Source organism: Drosophila montana, unplaced genomic scaffold (genome assembly GCF_035044405.1).
Source record: "Drosophila montana isolate Dmon_TW-CO22-7 unplaced genomic scaffold, ASM3504440v1 contig_2805_1, whole genome shotgun sequence".
NCBI classification, from domain to species: domain Eukaryota; kingdom Metazoa; phylum Arthropoda; class Insecta; order Diptera; family Drosophilidae; genus Drosophila; species Drosophila montana.
This window is the reverse complement of record NW_026997676.1, coordinates 157267-180616: the sequence shown is the minus strand read 5'-3', so window position 1 is coordinate 180616 and position 23350 is coordinate 157267. Positions and strand designations below refer to the sequence as shown.

General features: G+C 37.7%; 1 pseudogene; it reads left to right on the top strand.

Annotated features, from left to right (window-relative positions):
* The first annotated feature begins 5770 nt into the window (after positions 1-5770).
* On the top strand, positions 5771-6509 carry LOC135430040 (opsin Rh3-like; annotated as a pseudogene).
* Positions 6510-23350: the final 16841 nt, after the last annotated feature.

The following is a 23350-nucleotide window of genomic DNA, read 5'->3' as shown; positions in this document are numbered from 1 at the left end:
TATGATATAGTATACCGATGTAAATAAGATTTTGCATATAAGTATATGCATAAAACAAAAAAATGTTCGATACAACAACTTAATTTTCGACCGATCGTTCCTATGGCAGCTATATGATATAGTGGTCCGATGTTGATAAGATTTTGCATATACATGGGGAGCATAGTAAAACTAATAATTTTAATCGATAAAAATCGATATCGAAATACTGTTTTCTGAGCAAATTGGGTAAACAATAAGAGCAAGAGTCACCAATCTTGATATGTTGTTTCTAGAATAGTTTATATGTATCAGTATCTTTCATTTTATACCCATCACCACCTCCCTGCTACCACCACAAAGCTATAAATCAAGTAAATAAACCAATTTACATATGCTGCACACGAATATTTTAAAGTACAATAAGATCTACTGATGAAAATTACATCAAGATCGGGTAAGAAACACAAAAGAAAATGTGTTTCGGCTGCCCACGTGTTTGCGGCAGCTAGCGCAAAATCCAAGAATTTCTGTATACATGTACACATAGAATGTACACATAGAATGTAACGAATAGAATGAGACATTTGCGGACAATTTTAAAGCAATCCGTCTTTCTATTGCGGACCGTAATCGGAATCGTCTAGATAGGTCAACTATATAGCTACCATATGAATAGCGTTTGAAAACTACGTACACATCTAATCTTTGATATAATCTTATCAATAACGGACTACTCTATTATATATATCGATAAAAGAGAATCGTTCAAAAAATTTGTTTTTATGTTGAATAAAAAATATTTCTGTTTTTCGAGAAACTTCGTCCAAACATAGAAATTTTAAGCTTTACTTTCTTCGCACATAAACAACTGTAAGCCCTATGTTTTCAAGAGCATTTATTATTCGGCGTTCCGCTGTTTCTTGTTCACCTTTATGCGTTGACATTGATGGGAAATTAAATTAATAAGAGCTTGAATTCAAGCATAAAACTTAAACTGATGAAGAAATACTTCAAAAATAAGTTCATAGAGTAATTTCAATGGGGAAGAATGGGAAGGGGTGCGATGACCGCTAGTAACACACGCCGCAGCCAAGACACATACATCTGCTGTCCAGAACTTGTTGCAATTGTGCTGTTGCCGTTGTTGCTAAGCGTCAGCAGCAGTCACTGCTGTTTGCGAATTGTTGGAAGAGGAGTGGGGCAGAAACAAATTTTATATGCATTTATAACTAGAGCAGCAATTATGTAACAATAAAGTTTTATGAAATTACAAATAGAATGGTAACTAGTCTCCTTGCAATATGGCAAGTTGCTAGCTGCTTGTTGCCCTAGGTAGTTTATACTTCGTTGTTTCTTGCTGCTGCACGTGACGTTACGTTAAACTCATCTGCGTCTATGGCGTCGTTGCTGCCGGCCATTTCCGTCAACGAGCTCACTAAGGCCACCCAAAAACACACACCAGAGAGAGGCAAGAATACAACTATGCAACAGCAGAAGCGATTCGCATGTAAGCTTTATAGTTAATGACGCAACTGTGGCGTGCTTGTAAAGTGTTGAAATTTAAAATTATACCTTTGGGGCTGTTGTTGTTTTTACTTTGGGGAATGTTACTCTAGTTGTTGCTGAAGTTGTTGCTGTATTTGTTGCTGTGTTGCTTCAATGCATAAAATGCATTCAGTCAAGTCGCAGCATTGCCCAACGTGGTTTCTACCGCTGCTGCAGCAACAATCACAACAATAATGTTAATGCAAATGGATTAGTTCAACGACTAACCATTCAACATGTTGTGTGGTTAGTGGTCCAACCAACAGCAGCAGTCAGCATTAGACCCAATGCTTCAATAGCGTCCATTAGATAAAGAAGTTCGTTTTGGTAAGGTTTTGCCAATATGTTTGAGTATAGGGAAGTTGTGATGTTGACAAAATTAGTTCTTTGCACAATCATATATGCTTTTAAACTGAGGGACTAGACTTTCAGCAGTCAACCTTTTTCAATAATAAATAAGTGGTATTTCAAGCTAAATCTTTGCTTTCCATAATCAATAGTTATTAGCAAAGAATCGGTATGCCCCTGCATAAAATACAATTCCTCGTTCCCAATGGATTATACCATTTGGAAGACCTTTTAAAAATTGTACGAATAATTAATAAAACAAAGAGTAATTCTGATTATCGTTATTCATTATCGCTATCTTACTTATATGTTAATGAAACTGCGAAACAAAAATTAGAAAATTTTGATTTTGCTTGGTAACACAGAGACAAATGTTCCAATGGATCATATAATACGGCATCGAATTTTAGATAAAATGTAATCTCTGGTCAAGTTGCAGCATCTGAACGCTACGAGGGCATCACATTCCAACAACAACTTTACTTAAATACTTGGAAAGGCAACCACCCTTCTCCCCACCTTGCCACGCAAATGCACTCCACTGATAATTATTTGCCCTCGAAGGAGTCATTCACCTCGCAGCCAAATCAAACTCGCGGGGACTTGGGAGTGGGTGTGGTGGGTGGATTGAGATAAAGTTAGCGCTGAGTATTGAGGTGAACATATCCCAGCGCTAAAAGGCAAACAAGAGGAAATCAATCTTTGTGGGCAATTGGAGCACATTGGTAGGCATATGTTTACATATCAACACACGCACACCTAGGCATGCCTATAGATATTGGAATTATGAATTTAAGTGTAAATTATGTTGTGGAATATTAACTTGCCTTTGTGGACTTTATCCATATGATTTATGACCTAAATTGTAGGTGTACACATCTACATCATATAACTACTCACACACACACAAGCATAGGCTCATTGTGTCAGTTTTTTTCTAATCGCTCCGGGAGCGCACGAAAGTATGCTACACTTTTGTTTTATGAAGTGTATTTAGGGCTGCATGTGCGACGGTGTGTTTGTGTGCCTAGGGTAGTCCTTTTCCTATTGTTAATTAACTCTCAATCTATTATTTTGTACTATATTTAAATTCCTAAATATTTTATTAAATTGCGTGTGCCAAAAAACATATATGTATATTTTTGTTATTTGGATTTAATGAGTGAAACTTTGCAAACATATTCAATGCAAGCCACTATTTGTTAGTTACAGTACGACCTCGCTCAACGCAACATATTAAAATTTGGTCAATTCCGAAAACTGAGGTGGTTGCAGAAACCGAGCGAAAATTTTCTGTTGGCCACGAGACCTATTTCCAAAAAGAGATGCCTTTGCTTACCTTTAAAACTGAAGTAAATCGAATAGTTCTGTGTTCAAAGCAAGAATTTAATTTTACTTTATTTATTTTTTGAAAAATTGAGAAATTGTGGTCTGTTCTTTTATACAATTTATACTTTTCTGAACAGCTGTTTCTACAATGTTAAAAAATCGGGTGTTGCAATTATCGAGGAGTTGCGTGTAACGAGGGTTGCGTTGAGCGAGATCGTACTGTATTTATTTGAGCTAGGTAACCTTTTTGTTGTAAAATCGAACGCACTTTTTTAATTGATCAATTACCAGACACTTTTTCACTTGTTATTTTAAAAGAAGACGTTTTTTATTAAATTTTTCCAATTTTTTTTTTAATGGAAATGGAAATTTTGTTTTCCATATTAATGTTGATTTATTTTAGTATGATTTTAGAGCTTTATTTATTTAATTGTTCTCGTTTCTAACCCTGAACCCATTAAAAATGGGTAAAAAGGGTATTGTATTGTATTGTATTTGTGCAAATGTATGTAACAGGCAGATGGAAGCATCTCCGACCCCATAAAGTATATATATTCTTGATCAGCATCAATAGCCGAGTCGATCTAGCCATGCTAGTCTGTCTGTCTGTCCGTCCGTCCGTATGTATTAACGCAAGGATATCAGAACCTATAAGAGCTAGAGACTTGAAATTTTAGCCTAATGCCCGCGCAGATCGAGTTTGTTTCCGATGATCGATAACTTGCCGCGTTTAAAAGTAATCGATAAAAATCGATATCGAAATCCTGTTTTTTGAGCAATTTCGGCAAATGATATGAGTTAAAGTCACCAAATAGTATATATATATCAAGTATCTTTCATTTTATACCTATCGCCACCTCCCCGTTACCACTTTGAAGCTATACATCAAGTTAATTATCCAACTTGTATTGCCCATCAATTTAAGCCACGATTTATATCCAATTGAATTTTTGAGAATACACAAAAATTCTTTATTCTATTCTACAATAAGATGTACTGTCGAAAATTTCATTAAGATCGGTTAAGAAACACAAAAGTTATGTTCGCACGTGTTAGCAGGGGGTTTGCTTTTAATTCTATCAACAGCATTGCAATTGCGATTGTATTGTTTTCAGTGTTGCTATTTTGATTGGTTTTTTTCTCATTAAAGCTCAATTATTGGTTCGGCTCTTGAGTAGAGGCAGCGGCAAGGGGTGCGGCTAGTTGGGAGTTCGAACCCTGCCAAAGAAACAATTTTTTATTTTACATTTTCATTTTCTTTATTACTGATATATCAAACGAGCGCGTAGCGCGAGCTGTATTTGGTGTTGGATAAAGAATGTTCAGGGTATCCCCTAGTCGAGAGCTCCCGACTAGAACCTCTTACTAGTTCTATTATGAACTAGGAATTTTCTTTGCGCATACAATACAGTAAAAACTGTTGGCTTAAATTTAAACTATTTTTGGAACGTTTTTTGTTTTATTTTAATTTAACACATTTTTGCTTCAAAAGAGCAAACACTTTTTTCGCATTTTCAGCGCACTATTCCAACCCTTCAATTTTCGGTTCAGTTGACACAAGCTAGTCCTACAGCTTATTTCCAGTACCATGCAGACCAGATTAAAGCTCCCCAATAATATTATTATTGCGGCGGTAGAAGGTTTTACTTTATAAGGTTAAAATAACTTTAAGGTTCGAATTAACTCTCTGGCTTTAGATTAGTTTCGTGAACATTGTTTTCTTAATTTGAAAAAGGTGGCTAAATAAATGTAAGCTATAGAGCCCAATTTAATATGTAGTGGGATAAATGCATTTATGGTAGTAGTCTATAAGCATAAAACATATGCAAAATCAATCGCAATCGCAAATCGATTTGTTTCAATTTACTTCAATTGCTTCAATTTACTAGCGACATTTGAGTTCTTCAAATATGCTTCTTTACAATTTTCTATTTTGAAGAAAACCATTTTTGTGAGAAAAATATGGTTCGGTTCGCAGTTTGGCTCAGCTGTGTAAGGGATAATGATTTAGTAAAAATAATAAATTGAAACCACCAGTTCGACCGGTTAAGCTCAAAACAGGTTTGCAACCGTGATATAAATCGCTTTAAATTTACCCATTTTTGATTTAGACATTTTATTCTTTTACCATTTTATTGAGGCTTTCACATTGATTGCCAATTAAAATTAATAAACTCTATAATTTTTAAATTAATTTTAGGCCCGAATATTTGTGTAAGTACCTGAACAATGTCATACGCAAAATAGATTTAGATGTTAAAAGAAAAGTTAGTTAAAATGGGAAAAATTAATATTTTTAATTTAACGATAAACAGAAACAGTACAAAATAATTAGAAATAAATCTAATAAAGTTAAAGTGAAATATGGAAAACAAGTAGAAGACACACTTGTTCAAGAACAGTAAATACAAAGCAAATTAAAAATAGGCGAAAGATTGAATCACCTCAATCGATAACCTTCTAGGGTTAAGAACAGAAAAAGGAAATCAATGCAGAATAGTGCGGCTAATCCAATCGCGGGCGAGCATATATAAAGGCCGACTTTGCCTTGGGCAACGATTACGCCATGGATTACGAAATTGGTGGCATCGCGAATGTGTCGACGGTCGAGACACGATTGCTGGGGTGGATTGTGCCACCGGATGAGCTGCGTCACATACCCGAGCATTGACTAACGTATCCAGAGCCGTCGCAGTCGTTGAACTATCTGCAGCCAAATAGCTGCGAACACCCAAGAACATACTGGTCATTAATCTGGCCATCTGCGACTTTCTGATGATGAACAAAACGCCCATTTTCATTTACAGCAGCTTCAACCAGGGCTTTGCACTGGGCAACCAGGGCTGCCAAATTTATGGCATCATTGGCTCCTACACAGGCCTCGGCGCGGAAGCGATAAATGCGTTCATCGCCTACAATGTGATCACGCAGCCCATGATGCGTACAGCGATGATAATTTTCAATTATATGTATGCCACGCCCTTCGTGGTGCCCGAGGGATATTTGAGCAGGAGGTCAACTACGTTCGACTATCTGACAGACAATTTTGATACGCGCATGTTTGTGGCGACTATCTTCTTATTCAGCTTCTTCGCCCCCACCACCATGATCCAGTACTATTACTGTGTTCAGTCAGGAGAAGGCGCTGCGCGACCAGGCTAAGAAGATAAGAAGACGTAGAATCACTGCGCTCCAATGTGGACGGGCGCCAAAATGATTCCAGCTTGCACTTGCAAAATGGTTGCGACGACCACACACGAGCATCAGCAAACGACGACGGCGCCGTAGAGCTGCGTAATCCCTAATGACCTCACAAAATGGTCATTAACAGAAACTCCAAACAAGAAGGTAATGTGCTAACAATAATATTTGTTGTAGCATTCTCTTAACAAAATACATAATGAATGCAAGCAATCAATAGAAAACACCCAGTTGTCTGTCTGCCCAGTCGTGGTCAATGAATACCCTGTTGTCTGTCAAGTCTGTAAACTTTCTCACTATGACAGACACTGCTTAAAAGCGAAACAAAACAAAAGCAAATATTGAAGCACAATGCGTGAATCACTTATATTTTGTGCTCGTTTCTGTTTAAATACGCCGAATAGAATCCCCAACATGATCCAAAGCAAATCTCCCTCTCACTCTCTCCCGGGAGAAGAACGAAAGAAAAAAAAGCAAAGTGAACGCAGTCCCTAATCAGAACTTGGCATCCGCAGGCTTATAACATCGTGTGGGCATATTTTAGGGATGAGCCCTACATGAACCCTCAACTTGAACAGCTTCCACTCTTTTCCCTAAATGCGCTCCAAAAACAAATCCACTTTACATATACAGCCTCTCACACCCCTCACGAACGCAAATACATATATTTGCAATGGCATAATGTTACTGACCCAAAATCTCAGACGACGCTTAAACGCCCATACTACACACAGCTCCTGCAAGGCCCACAAGTTTTTTTAATACCCGGACACAGGGTTGCGTCGTTTGTTTATGTGGCGCCTCATAATTACACTCGCTAACGAAGGGAACAAGAGTTTATTGGTATTATGATTAAAAAAATTTTTCGGCTCTGTTATTTTTATTTTTATACCCTGAAACCATCAAAAAATGGGTAAACGGGGTATAATGTATTTGTGTAAATGTATGTAACAAGCAGAAGGATGAATCTGCGACCCCATAAGGTATATATATCCTTGATCAGCATCAATATCCGAATCGATCTAGCCATGTCCGTCTGTCTGTCCGTCCGTATATGCCAACGCAAGGATCTTAAAGCCTATAAGAGCTAGAGAAATTTTATAAATTTTAGCTGTAGGTCCTCCTAGTGCCCGCGCAGTTCGAGTTTGTTTCCGATATTCGATAAATTGCCCCCTTTCCAAGTAATCGATAAAAATCGATATCGAAATCATGTTTTTGAGCAATTTTGGTAAATAAGAAGAGCTAGAGTCACCAAACTTGATATGTAGCTTCTAGAATAGTATATATATCAAGTATCTTTCATTGTAGTACTGTAGAAAATGTTATCAAGAAACACTTACGTTACGTCAGCTGGCGCGAATTGCACAAATAACTGTATACATGTACACACACAATCATGTGCGTCTTTTTGAATTCTATCCACAGCATTGCAATTGCGATTGTATTGTTTTCTGTGCTGCTATTTTCGTTGGTTTTTTTTCTCATTAAGACTCAATTATTGGTGTGGATGTTAAGTAGAGGCAGCGGCAAGTAGTGTGGTCTGCTGCGAGTTCGAACCGTACCTAGGAAAATACTGTTGATTTTTTAAATTTATTTATTTTATTACTAAAGCAAGCGAGTGCGTAGAGCTGCTTTTGGTGTTGGAAGAAGAGGGTTGAGGGTATCCCCTAGCCTGGAGCTCCCGACTAAAGCCTCTTACTTGTTTATCTTGGAATGTATAAAAGTGCACTGTGATAATATTATGGGCGCGTGCAAAACGCGAAAATCTATAATTTCTAGACAATTTTACTAAAACTAATTTTTACTAAAAAACAAAGAATGAAGAGTAGGAGTCGCTCTGAAAATAAATAAAACTATATTTATTTATAAATTGAACGGTTAGTCTGTTTTAATCTGTCTGTGGACGAGCATAACGCAGTCGGTTACACCCGACTGCATAATCATTGTTAGTTATTCATAGCCCCAGATACAACTTTTCTTGCTTGCTTACTGTCAGTGTCAGGCGTCTAGCACCCGTCGCCAGCTCCTTTTCCGGCAAAGCCTTGCGGCAAGCACCAAACCACGATAACAGCGGCAGCAAGTGGCGCAGGAAATAAGCCAAAATCATACGCAGCCACCGACCGTGGCCACAGCAAATACGAAGCTTAACTAGTGAAAATCACCCACAAGCACAAACCCCTTTCCCCCTCTCTCAAATATATACCATCGCGTATAACCCGGCCTTGCCTGTGGCTGATCCGACGGTAAATCAGTATACACCCATGTATATCTCTATATATAAAACTGTTTGTCCTGACTGACTGACTAGCTGTTTGATGATCAACACACAGCCCATACCGTAAGAGCTAGGAAGCGGAAATTTTCACTGTAGTGTGGAAAAGTCGCAAGAAACGTTTGTATGAAACTTGTTTGTTTACAATCTGATCGGCCTCAAACTCATTTTCAAAGATCTTTGTGCAAATTCATTTAAGGAGTGTTTCACACTTTTCAAAAAATGCATTCCTCCTTGGTGGAAATGGGGGTCAAAGACTTGTTGAATGACCTTTCGTTTTCACATTTATTTCCAAAGATCTATACGAAGAATCATTTGAGACGTGTTTCACGCTTTTCGCAGAATCCAAGCTTCCTCGGTAGAAATGCGATTCAAATAATTTTTTGTCGAAATTGTAAGTTTTCGAAGCTGTATATAAAAACTTAATGAATACTTGTTTCAGGGATTCATAAAATTCCACCCGCAACTATTAAAATTTGGTGAAAAACTAACTTTGCATTTTATTTTATTATCGGTTTCAAACTCATTTTCAAAGATCTTTATCAGAACTTATTTGACACGCCTTCGGGTCTGTAAACGCAAGTTTTTTATTCGGACTCAAGATTTTTACCACAAAACTAACAATGGCGGAAACCTTTGACTCCAACATTTGGTTCGTTATTCGATGCACTTTAAACATATTTTGAAATAGAAGTGGAGATCAATATGGTACGGGTACATTTTAGTTTTCCACGGGCGTGCACTTAGTGGAAAGGAAATATCTAATATCTTAGCACAAAACGTTCCACGGGCAAGGCCGGGCAATACCCGCTAGTGTATGTATATAAATAAATATGTCAGCCACAAACGTTTTTGCGGTTCACGCCAGCTGAGTGACTGCCGCTAGGACCGACAGCCGTCTCCGGCACATTTGTCTTTCACGAATTTCATTAATTAAGATAATTAGGCCATTTCGGCGCCTTATGAGTTCAACCTGATAAATGGCTCCTGAAAAAGGAGACGCCAGCCGACCGAAGGAGTTGCTCAAAGGACGACGTCGCAGTCGCTGTCGCAATTGAGGTTGCGCCTTACGTGACAGTTTGAAGCTCGTCGAATGGCGCTTGTTATAGTCCTGGGAGTGGACTGCAATTTTAACGATTTGCGTGGGCACTTGAAGCTTTTAATGAGTGGTCTTAGAGCAACTTTGGCTTGCTGTTCTTAAGTCTGATTGGGACACATGCCACACACACACTCAACGAGCAGTTGACTTATTATTTGCTTCACTTGCTTTAACTGGTTTTCATATAAAATAAATAAATAATTTAAAAAAAATTAAGTCTATAAATAAAGTCTTAACATATATTTTTTTTTTTTATTTTATACAAACAAAACAACAACTGCGATACTTTTATTGCGGTTCAGCTAACAATATTGCAAATAGGGTGTTTCTATCAATTGATTAGCTGCGATATTCAGATAGTGGCAAGATATTGACGTAGTTATTTCTTGGCTTTAAATGGCTTAGCAAAAATATCTAATTATATAAGCAGAAAGTAGAAATTATTATAATTTTATCATAAATATGTAATCAGCATATGGCAAAATATTCTGATTTCCAAGATATTTTCATCAAATTCAGCATTCAGAAGCTTTACTGTTCTCACATGTCTATAAAAGGCAACAGTATTAAATCTTTGTCGTGCCAAAATTATATTTACTTTCTCGTTTTAATTTCTAAGTTGGTTGCCCGGAGTGAGAAACACTATACAATAAAATCTAAGATGGCGAACATTGCCAGTTAAGGAACAATAACTTAAACGTATTTTAAGTTTGAAAGCAAAAGATAGGCATACAATTTCTGTACTTTCTTTGCTTAAAATTTGCTTTGTTTCAGTTTATTTTTTTAAATTTATATTTTCAGAATGTATACATATTGCAATTAAAATCTGGTCGCAATTTTTGTCACCAATTAGTATTGTCATGATTCTGCAATCTCTCTCTTTCTGTCAAAAAATAAAAGAACTAAGCAATACACTATGCAATATATCACTATATGTCTCCCTCTCGCTCTCTATCAACTTTTCCCAAGACTAGCCGTATTGTAGTGCCTAAATAATGTTCTGCACAGCTAATATCATTCCAGTTATTTTTTTTGGTTCTGTGCCAATCCAGTGTTCTCTGCTCTGTTTTGTGCAGGGATGCTACGCATTTGTCTATACGCCTGCTAGTCCCTCGTTAATTGCAATGCTTGTCATTTAACACTCAATTTGCATTTAAATTACAAAGCTGTGTGTCCTTATACTTTACTACCAGCAGGGGGCACCGCAAATTGGTGACGCTCGCTGCAGCGGAGCATTCGCATTGCGACCATTCAATTGAAATGCTAGAGACTCTCTGAAGCATGTCATAAATCGCACATGGCAGCCAAAATTGAGACTTAGCCCAATTTTTTTTTTATTCTGTCACTTTGCCCAACGTCTAATGTAGGTGGCCAGGGTCGGACTATAAAAAAGAGGAACGAAATTGCGGTGTTATGGTACACCCCGGCCTGACCTCAAACTCTGCTGGCTGATACGGACGCGAAATACTGGTCACTGCTTGAAGTTTAATAAGAGCGACGCATCCGCATCCTATGCGTTGACCTTATTATGTTAACTTTGTGTGCAGTGCATAAACTGTGCTAAAAATCGCATATTCTTCGCGGCGTTGACAGCCCCATGATTGCTGCTGCACGGAGCTGGCCACTTTTGAAATTTACGTTGGCCGTTAATGGTATGTCGGTATGGATTGCTTTGGCTATTACTTACAATAATTTTATGACATACAATTATTAAATCATATAATTAATTGATTTTTTTTTACTAAAAGAGGAGCGCCAGACGAGTCAGCCTCAGCCAGTTCCTACATATAGACATATGGTATCTCTTGGTATCGCTCCGCTGATTTATAACTAATTTTACCGAATTCTTTATGAGCTAGCTGTGTTAGCTGCTTTGAATTTTTATAAACATCAGAAACAATCAAAATTCAAACTGAAAAAATTGTTTTCAAAAAAATTAAATTTGTATTTAAAAGTTGGATGGAATTCTCGGTGTAATTACCTAAAATTTTATTGATTAAGTCCAAATATTCTATTTTTTGTGATCATGTTATCCTGAAGTTCTCAACATTTTTGTCAAAGGGCTGTCACAATCGACCAAAAATTTGTTATTATATGAAAAATCAATATTAGGCAGGTTTGCTTAAAACTCTATCTGTGGGAAATTTTAACATATTGTTCGTAATAAATTATACGCTTTGATCTGCGCGGGCACTAGGATTACCTACAGTTAAAATTTCAAGTCTCTAGCTCTTATAGGTTGTGAGATCCATGTGTTCATATATACTGACGTACGGACGGACAGACGGACATGGCTAGATCGACTCGGCTATTGATTCTGATCAAGAATACATATATATACTTTATGGGGACGGAGATGCTTCCATCTGCCTGTTACATACATTTGCACAAATACATTATACCCTTTCTACCCATTTTTAATGGGTTCATGGTATACAAAATCTATAAAACTATATCGCGGTAACACGAAATTGATTTCAGTTGCATTGTGTTTCTAGTAGTTTGTAATACTTTACAGCAATGATTGCCACAATTCACTACACAACACCAGATGGCGCCACAAAATTTTCCAAACCCGGAAATTTTTTCTTGCGGGTTTTCACAGATCGAAGTCATACGTAAATAATTGCATCTAAGTTATCCAGGGCACGACAGGGCCTCCTGCTGCCTCGTGGCCTGCTGATTTCGGTTCACAGTGACACCAACTGCATTGCAGTTAGGGCGCATCAAAACCCATTTGTTTAAGAATTTATATTTGTTGTTCGTTTTTTTTTACTTGTTTTTGTTTTTGAAGGTCTAGTGTTGTGTCTAAGTCAGTCGTCGCTTGGCTGGCAGCCAACAATTGCTGAGTTCTTCCAATAAATACATCCATTTTGCTTCGGATGTGCTAAATTAGTCAAAATGACAGCTAAGTGAATTTGACTTTAAAGATGTCTCGGCAGATGTATGTCTTTCCATCTCTTTGGAAAGAATCTTATATTGCTAAACTGTTCGCTCTCCCTAAATTACTTCAAACACGTAAGAGGTTCTAGTCAGGCGGTCCCTATTAGGGGAAACCCTAAACCCTTTTCTTCCAACACCAAATGCAGCTCGCGCTACGCGCTCGTTTGCATTAGTAGTAATAAAGAAATATTAAAATTAAAGAACAAGTTGCGCGGCCGCTCACGAACCTACTTAGGAAAGAAGCGGTGTTCAACATGGGCGAGGCAGAGGCTTAAAGAAATTACTAATCACGGGAAGCGTCAACAGAGCTCCACACGGATGCGTCCAAGGAAGAATTCGAAGCTGAGTTACTACAGCAGTTTGATGGGAGTTTCCACCCGGTCTATTTTTGGAGCAGAAAAACTAGAGGAGCTGAGTCTAAGCGTCACAGTTACTACTTAGAGGTCAAAGCAGCATACCTCGCACTCAAGTGTCGACACTATCTGTTGGGGATCCTTTTTAATCTTGCCATAGACTGTGTAGCGTTTAAGCAGACAACAACTAAAGCAAACATACCGTGAGAAGTTTCCCAGTGGTTCCTGTATATGGAGCAGTTCACATTCAAAGTCGTACATCGTCCAGTTGATAGAATGAGACACGTGAATTGTATTAGTCGTTTTCCGCAGACGTGCATGCTCGTGATGACAGAGTTAACAGCTCGAATAAGGAGGGCGGAACAAGATGGCGACTTCATCAAAGCCATTGTAGAGATCTTAAGCATAAAGGTGGTCTTCTGTTCAAAGTCGTCGATGGCATGAGTTGCTTGCTGTTCCGAAACTGATGGAACGAGAAGTGATTCAAGGGTCGCTCGAAGTTGGACATTTTTAACAGCCAAAACAATGCATTCGATCCCATACTGGATTCCGCACCTGGAAAGCAAGGTATCAAAATTGATTGCTAACTGTATCAATTGTATTATTTTCAGCAAAAAGTTGGGCAAACAAGAGGGCTATCTTCACTGCATAGACAAAGGTGACACGCCACTACACACGCTGCACGTCTATCATTTGGGTCCAATAGACGCAACAGTAAACAGTACAAATACATTTTTGCAATGGAAGATGCGTTTTCCAAATTTTTATGGCTGTTCCCAACTAAATCAAAGAAGTTGTCAAGAGGCTTAGCGACTGGTCGTTTGTGCTCGGTTTATCAAGCGCATAATCAGCGACAGAGGAGCAGCGTTTTCATCCCAAGCTTTCAAGGAGTTTCTCAATGAGAGCAAAGTTGAGCATGTGTGGTGGAGCAGGTGTGGCGAGAGGCAATGGCTAGATTGAGCGAGTACGCCCTTCGATCTTGAGTATCACCGCGAAGTTGTCAAGCCATGAGTCCACAAAGTGGTACAAGTATGTGGCACAGGTCCAAAAGGCGATTAATTCGCATGTGCATGCCGCGTTGAAAGCCTCGCCATTCGAAGTTATGTTTGAAACTAAAATGCACAGCCAAGCTGAAGGTCGAATGTAAGAGGTACTCAACGAGGAGTTGCACAATTTAACGACGAGCGCCAAAAGCTGCGTGACCAATGAAGCAGAAAATCGAGAAGGCGCAACAAGTCTATAAGCGCAATCGTGATAAAAAACGTCGAGCTGAGCGCGGATATAGAGTCGGAGATCTGGTTGCGACCAAGAGGACGCAGTTCGTCGCAGGGCGTAAGTTGGCCAGCGAATATCTAGTTGAAGTTACCAAAGCCAAACGTAGGGGCCAAAATTTGAGACGTGTTTCACACTTTTCGCAGAATTCAAACTTCTTCGGGAGGAATGCGATTTAAAGATTTTTTGGGCGTATACTTACGTATTTATTAAGTTCTTATTTAGAGCTTTGAAAATAAGCTTGAAGCAAATCGGACACAACTTAAAACTTCGCCCAAAAAATCTTTAAATCGCATTCCTCCCGAAGAGGCGGATCAGATGGTGAACAAAAAAGTTACATACAAACGTTTTTCGCGATTTTTCCACAGTGTGGGTGGGTTTTCCCAAAACCCCATCTTAACGTGCACCTACATCACATAAGGTAACAACAGTGAAAATTTCCGCTTCCTAGCTCTTACGGTTTGGGCTGTGCGTTGATCACCAATCAGTCAGTCAGTCAGTCAGTCAGTCAGTCAGTCAGGACAAACAGTTTTATATATAGAGAAGATTGAAAACAACAGCCCTTGGTATTTTTGTTTCTAATCGCTTTAGGTTTGTTGTCATAGCAAATTTATTTTTTATTGGCAGTTCTATATACATATACTTTTATTTGTTGCACAGAACATTGAAAAGTGCCCTGGGCCAATTACCAAACAAGCAAAAAGAAATTGGCTAAAGAATAAAAATCGATAAAAGCAATATAACTTTGAGAAGCTGTAAGCTTCAGATACTGTAACAAGTTGAACTTTAAATCGAAATGGACATCAAAATTGAAATGGAAAATAAGGTTGAATATGACTCGAACGAAATCAAAGACGAGACGAAGGTGCATCAGCAAGCAAAGCTTCCCCTTTGAATTTCCACTGTAACAAGCCTTGATGTTTGCCTAATGCAGCTGACAATATTGTCAGCTTATACTCTAACAACTGCTAACATGCAGCAAATGGCAGCTACTGCTGCAACTTCAGCTCGTAAAACAGCCGCCAAAGGACAACTTTTAACAACGTCAGCCAAGGCAGGTGCTCCGGCTTGCGGCGAACAGGCTAGATGCGAGCGTGTAAGGAATATGCTCGGGGTGTAGTCGATTGGGCCAAATGATTTTTACAACCACCGCTAACGAGTTGCACTGGTACGTTTCGTATGAGCGATATTTGCCCAAAGAGTCAATCAGCCTGCCCTGCCCCACGTAAACAGCCCGAAACATTTTGTATTCATCACATTACACGTTAAATGTAATTTGAGCTGTCAACGCGGCTAAGCATTAACAATTAACTAGTTGCTCATTAAACAAATTTGGAAATATATATTTGGCTCAGTAACTTTTTTAGGCGAAATATCAAATGCTTGCCGATCAAAAAAATCAATATAAAAGGGCTACGCCCATTTGGAAAAGTCGACAACGTGCAGACAATGAGTGGAGCAAATTTAAAGAAAGCCACTTGGCTGATCAACGTGGGGTATAACAAGCTAGTGCATAAAAACATCATCAAAACATAGCAAATGACTTGTCGAACATATACAGAAATAATAATAAAATATTAACCAAAACATTTAAACAACAACATTTTTAATTTTTTTTTTTTTTTTTTGAAAATAATGGTTTTACTAAAATTTTACTTTTACCATGAAATACTATTGGTATTGTTTGTGTCAATATGTTAAGCCCTTAATCGCGTACAAATATTATTTTCACAGCTTGGACAAGGATTAATTTGAATGTTATTAGCAACAAATTGTTTCTCATACTTTCAAAATTCTCCTACCCATTATGAATTCTACCCAAGGCTTGTTGTTGTGAGAAATGTACATACATATTTGGGCATTGTAAAGCAAAGAAAAATCAATGAGTAGAAAACCTGTGAATTATATTCCAAAATCTAGAACAACAAGTAAGAAGCTCTAGCCGGGAACTCCCGACTCCCGACTCCCCCAAAATGCATCCCAAGCACGCGCTCGTTTGCAGTAATACAAATAAATTTTAAAAACTGTTTCCTCGATAGGTGTCGAACTCGTGAAAAACCATACTAGTTACAGACGCCTCTACTCAGCTGCCACGCCAAGAACCGAGTCTTCACGAGAAAAAAACGGAGTCAAATAGCAGCACAGAAAACAATATAATCGCAATTGCCATGCTGTTGATAGAATTCAAAGAAGACGCGTATGAATGTGTGTGTGTGTGCTGCCGCAAACACGACGCCAGCCAAAACACGTTTTCTTTGTGTTTCTTATTAGAATATTCGTATATTTTCAAAAAGGCAATTGCTTTCAAATTGTAGTTTAAGTTGGGGGGTATTTTAAATGTATTTCATTTATTGCTACGTAGTTGCTCTTAGCCATTTTTTATGGGTTCAGGGTATAAAAAAAAGATCCCTCAATAATATTGAACACGCGACAGACGACACTTCTTGCCACCACCTCTACTCAGCAGTCAAATCAACAATTTATCTTCATTGAAAAAAAAAACGAATTAAAATAGCACATACACACAGCACAGAATACAATATAATCACAATAGCAATGCTGTTGATAGAATATATAATAGCTTTTGTGTTTCTTAACCGATCTTGATGAGACTCTCCTATGTCGTGGTTGGAGGAGTCCTTGAACGATCCTGGAATCATTAAAGATGATTCGTAAAGTGAGAACACTCCACTAAACCTTAAAAGCACAAACACTTTAAAGAGTGACAAGAAAAGGTAAAAACGAATACACAAAATAAAGGAAATACATACACAATAAGTAATTAAATAAAAGTATAAAATAATCATGTCACGTGCGAATTGATTGAATTACCTTTAACGCCATTTTGTTTCGACTGGAAGCAAAGCGCTGTTTGTCCCTTTTTCGGTAACCATCCCTTCCCAAAAAAAGGCCAATGTTGGGGTCGACAAAAAGTATTGAATTTAATGTTCGCCCCTTGGTAAGGTAATTCGACCTATGAGCACACGCTACACTCGCGGACTAGTCAATCAGCGTGCGCCAATTAGCCATTTTTTCCGCAATAGAAAAAGAGCATTTGTTTAATTGAACCTACCAGTGCATAAAAAGTGAGTAAATATATCTACTTATTTAGGTTATCTTTTTAACTAACCATTTCTTGAATCTTCAGAAAATCAAGCATTGTGAAATGCAGTTTTTTCTATTTTCTGTTAATGAATTCCAATTTTACCTAGCAAAATATTTACATATTTATTTAAATTTTGTATTTCTACATGCATTCAAACTGCCATTGTTATTGTTTTACTTTCAAGGTATCATCGTATTTTTTCAATTTCATCCGAATGTTTTGTTGTTGTTTTTCCTATTGGTCGGTCTATAGGAGATTTTAACGAAAGAACCCATAATTCTTAATATACTAAGATTTTCAAGTGTAGGGCATTTTGTTTTATTTAGGAAATGAAGAGAAAGTAGAACTGGTTAAATAATATGTGCATGTATGTAGCAAGCAGAAGGAAGCATCTCCGACCCCATAAAGTATATATACTCTTGATCAGCATCAACAGCCGAGTCGATCTAGCTATGTCCGTCTATCTGGCCGTCTGTCCGTCCGTCCGTCTGTCTGGCCGTATGTCCGTCCGTCCGTCTGTCCGTATGTATGAACGCAAGGATCTCAGAACCTATAAGAGCTAGAGACTTGAAATTTTAGCTGTAGGTCCTCCTAGTGCCCGCCCAGATCGAGTTTCGATAACTTGCCCCGTTTCCAAGTAATCGATAAAAATCGATAACAAAATCCTGTTTTTTGAGCAGTTTTGGTAAATAATAACAGCTAGAGTCACCAAACTTGACATGTAGCTTCTGAATAGTAGATATATACCAAGTATCTTTAATTTTATAGCTATCGCCACCACCCCGCTATAACCACATAGCTATAAAGCAAGTAAAAACTCCAATTTGTCTTGCCCACCTATATAAACCACAATTTTAATGAAATTGACTTTTTGAGAATGCACAAATTTCATCAAGATCGGTTAAGAAACACAATTATTAAAGAAAACGTGTTCTGACTTTCCTTGAATCAGCGGCAGCTAGCGCAAAGTCCAAGAATTTCTGTATGCATGTACACACACATTCATGTGTGTCTGCTTTGAATTCAATCAACAGCATTGCAATTGAGATTGTATTGTTTTCTGTGCTCCTATTTTAATTCGTTTTTTTTTCTAATTGATGTGGCTGCTGAGTAGGGGCTGCGGCAAGTGGTGCGGTCTGTTGCAAGCTCGAACCCTATCGAGGAAACTATTTTTTTTTTGGCTGGTGTGGCTGTTGAGTAGAGGCGGCATCAAGTAATGCGGTCAGTTGCCAGTTCGGACCTTGCCAAAGGAACTTTTTGTTTTGTTTATTTATCTTTATTACTACTTAAGCATTTGGTGTTGGTATAAGAGGGTTCAGGGTATTCCCTAGTCGTGAGCTCCCGACTAGAACCTCTTACTTTTTGCTTATGTGCCTGTGTGTGAACGCGAGCTAAGCTAAGTTTTCTTTTAAAGAGGAAATAGCTATCGTCAAAAGATTTTGCCTTCGAATGGGTGCCCCAGCAGCAACAACAACTTCCACATGCGGCAGCTGTGTTGCTAAAAGCAGGGCAACATTAACTTTGGCAAAAGTTTTGTATGTCTTAATACTTTAAAAGTCGTAACGGTTCTGGGTGGCACATACATTCATGCATACATGCTCACCAGAATGAAGAAAAACACTAATGTTTGCCCTGTCATAACAAAAAACAGCGCAGAGAATACATATACTGAATAACTGTCGAATCGCAAGAGCCGCCAGCGAAACATGGAACACAAAGAACAAATGAAGCCCCATTGAAAATGATATTTTCAATATGATTTACTTAAAATTGTCCTTCTCTGCTGACCTGGTTGATTCCATTTATGTTTAATCTGCTACTCGAGGATCCTGTCATGATTGAAAGATCCGCCCTCAGCCCTTCGCTCTGCGGTAAGCATATGTTTTGACCGCACATTAGAGTCCGCTTATCGCCAATATTGTAGCAGTTTTGGGTATTGATGCTACTTTCACTGATGCTGCTGTTGGCATTAGCAGCACATTATTGAAATTATTTAGGCACGGCGCCTCGATTACTCCCCCTACACCACCTTGACTGTCTTACTTTCTGTTCCGCTGTTAATTCGATTTGCATATTAAAATGGTAAGTTTTTGGTAATTGCAAAATTTAGGAAAAATTAAATATAATTACTGTTAAAGTTTGTTTAAGAAAGAAATTTTTAGCCATAAATTTAATTTTAAGAAAAAGCAATTGAAGAAAGGAGAATTTGGTAAAGAGAATCTGAAGCAAACAAACTTACAAATTATATCAGAAATACTTCCAGTTATAAAAAAAAATGTAAACATAAAACGAAATGAATAAAATTGCCCAATAAAATAAATTAATATAACTCTCTTTGCTAGAGTGTTTTGCTTTTTTTTTGTTTCATGTTGGCTTGAAATATCAATAAAATATTCGTTATCGTATACACTTTAAAAGCAGCTGTGACAAGAAATATTCTGGCTAATGTTGAGAAACAGCAGACTTCAAAAATATCTCAAAATGCAGGAGAACAGATGAGTGGACAGTTTGGACAGACGTGCCTCCGGGAGTCGTATAGTAGTGAGTGGCACCATCTGAAATTACTTGTAAGCTAACAATCATTATAATATTAATAATCATATGTTAAAATGTATTTAAACTGTTTCTAATAATGCACACTTTTTTATATAATACTAGCGGGTATATCCCGGCCTTGCCCGTGGCACGTATGTTATAAAATCAATGTTTTCAAAAAGCTTTGAAAATGATTTTGAAACTGATCGGACGGGAATCAAACAACTTTTATGCAAATCAGACAAAACTTAAAATTCACCAAAATAAGGACAAACAATTTTATATATAGAGATTACATATATATCTCTATATATAAAACAGTTTGTCCTGACTGACTGACTGACTGACTGACTGATTGGTGATCAACGCACAGCCCAAACCGTAAGAGCTAGCTACTGAAATTTTCACTGTAGCTACCTTATGTGATGTAGGTGCACGTTAAAACGGGGTTTCGGGAAATTCCACCCGCAAGTGTGGCAAAATCGCGAAAAACGTTTGTATGTAACTTTTTTGTTTACCATCGGATCGGCCTCAAACTTATTTTCAATGATCTTTGTTCAAATTCATTTGAGGGGTGTTTCACACTTTTCGAAAAATACGTTCCTCCTTGGTGGAAATGGAGGTCAAAGATTTGGTGGGTGACGTTTCGCGCTCAAATTCATTTCCAGAGATCTATAAGAAAAATCATTTGATACGTGTTTCACACTTTTCGCAGAATTCATTCTCCTTGGGGGGGATTGCGATTTAAAGATTTTTTGGGCGAAGTTTTAAGTTGTGTCCGATTTGCTTCAAACTTATTTTCAAAGCTCTACATAAGAACTTAATAAATACGTATTTCAGCGATTTGGGAAATTCCACCCGCAACGGTGGTAAATTGGCGGAAAACGGTTGTATGAAAGTTTTCTGTTTACCATCCGATCGGCCCCAAACTTATTTTCAAAGATCTTTGTTCAAATTCATTTGAGGGGTGTCTCACAATTTTCGAAAAATCCGTTCCTCCTTGGTGGAAATGAAGGTCAAAGATTTGGTGGATGACGTTTTGTGTTCAAATTCGTTTCCAAATATCTATAAGAAAAATCATTTGAGACGTGTTTCACACTTTTCGCAGAATCCAAACTTTTTCGGGTGGAATGCGACTCAAAGATTTTTTGTGCGAAGTTTTAAGATGTGTCCGATTTGCTTCAAACTTATTTTCAAAGCTCTACATAAGAACTTAATAAATACGTATTTCAGCGATTTGGGAAATTCCACCCGTAACAGTGGTAACTTGGCGGAAAACGGTTGTATGAAAGTTTTTTGTTTACGATCCGATCGGCCCCAAACTTATTTGTCCGATTTGCTTCAAACTTATTTTCAAAGATCTACATAAGAATATAATGAATACGTGTTTCAGCGATTTGGGAAATTCCACTCGCAACATTGGTAAATTGGCGGAAAACGTTTCTATGAAAATTGTTTGTCCGTCCGATAAGTTTCAAAATCATTTTCAAAGCTTTTTGAGAACGTTCATTTTTATCATATGTTCCACGGGCAAGGCCGGGTTATACCCGCTGGTAATTATATATATTTCAAGATGATACAATAAAAACCATTATTAGCCAGTTACTATGGCCAGCACAGCTAGTGAAATACATATTATCAATTTGTCAAGTAATCAGTGCCATGCATAGCTCGCCCTTTTGTTAACACCTTATGCTAGCACGCAGCTGAAATGTTGGTTACGAAAACTAAGAACATAATGTAAAACAATTTTTGAAATAAAATAAAATAAACTAGAATTTCATGACTTTATTTTGCTTTCCACACTTTTGAGCTTATTAAAATAAAATGTTGCACACTTTTCATTTATGTTATCCGCACATATTTCCTTATTAAAACTTTCAGACTCATCCTGCCCCCGACAAACGACCCCATTTGCTAAAAAAACGAGTAAGAGGTTCTAGTCGAGAGCTCCCCTGAACCCTCTTCTTCCAACACGAAATGCAGCTCGCGCTACGCGCTCGTTTGCTTTGGTAGTAATAAAGAAAAATGAAAATAAAAAAAAAAATTGTTACCTTGGCAGGGTTCGCAACTAACCGCACAACTTGCTTACTCAACATCCACACCAATAATTGAGTCTTAATGAGAAAAAAAAAACAACTAAAATAGAAACACAGAAAACAATACAATCGCAATTGCAATGCTGTTGATAGAATTCAAAGCAGACGCGCATGAATGTGTGTGTGTGTACATTTATACAGAAATTCTTGGAAATTGCGCAGGAGCTATGCTGCTAACACGTGCGCACATATCTTTTGTGTTTCTTAACCGATCTTAATGAAATTTTCGACAGTACATCTTATTGTAGAATAGTATAAAGAATATTTGGGTATTCTCAAAAATACAATTCCATTTAATTGTTTTTTAAATTGATGGGCAATACAAGTTGGATAATTAATTTGTTTTATAGCGTTGTGGTGGTAGCGGGTAAGTGGCGATAGGTATAAAATGAAAGATACTTTATATATATATATACTACTCTTGAAGCTACATGTCAAGTTTGGTGACTCTAGCTCATATTAATTGCCGAAATTGCTATAAAAACAGGATTTCGATATCGATTTTTATCGATCAGTTGGAAACGGGGCAAGTTATCGAAAATCGGAAACAAACTCGATCTGCGCGGGGACTAGGAGGACCTACAGGTAAAATTTCAGGTCTCTAGCTCTTATAGGTTCTGAGATCCTTGCGTTCATACATACGGACAGACGGACGGTCGAACGGACGGACGGACGGACAGACGGACATGGCTAAATCGACTCGGCTGTTGATCCTGATCAAGAATATATATACTTTATGGGGTCGGAGATGCTTCCATCTGCCCTTTTTACCCATTTTCAATGGGTTCAGGGTACAAAAAATCACGTCTCGCTGAGAAAAAAACGAATTAAAATAGCAGCACAGGAAGCAATACAATCGCAATTGCAATGCTGTTGACAGAATTCAACGCAGACGGGCATGAATGTGTTTGTGTAAATGTTTACAGAAATTCTTGGAATTTGCGCTAGTTGCTGCTAACAACACGTGCGCAACCAAAACATATAACTTTTGTGCTTCTTAACCGATCTTAATGAAAATTTCGAAAGTACATCTTATTGTGCCATAGAGTATTTGTGTATTCTTAAAATGACAATTACATTTAAATTGTGGCTTATATCAATGGGCGGCATATATTGGTTTATTTACTTGATTTATGGCTAATTTCTGCTTGATACCTAACGATTTATGTGCAGCCATTTTCACCACCTTCGTCAAAAGCTATAACGGAAAAAGGCACTCACCATACGACAATCTATACGGCATGAAAAAGATTACAACTTTATCTT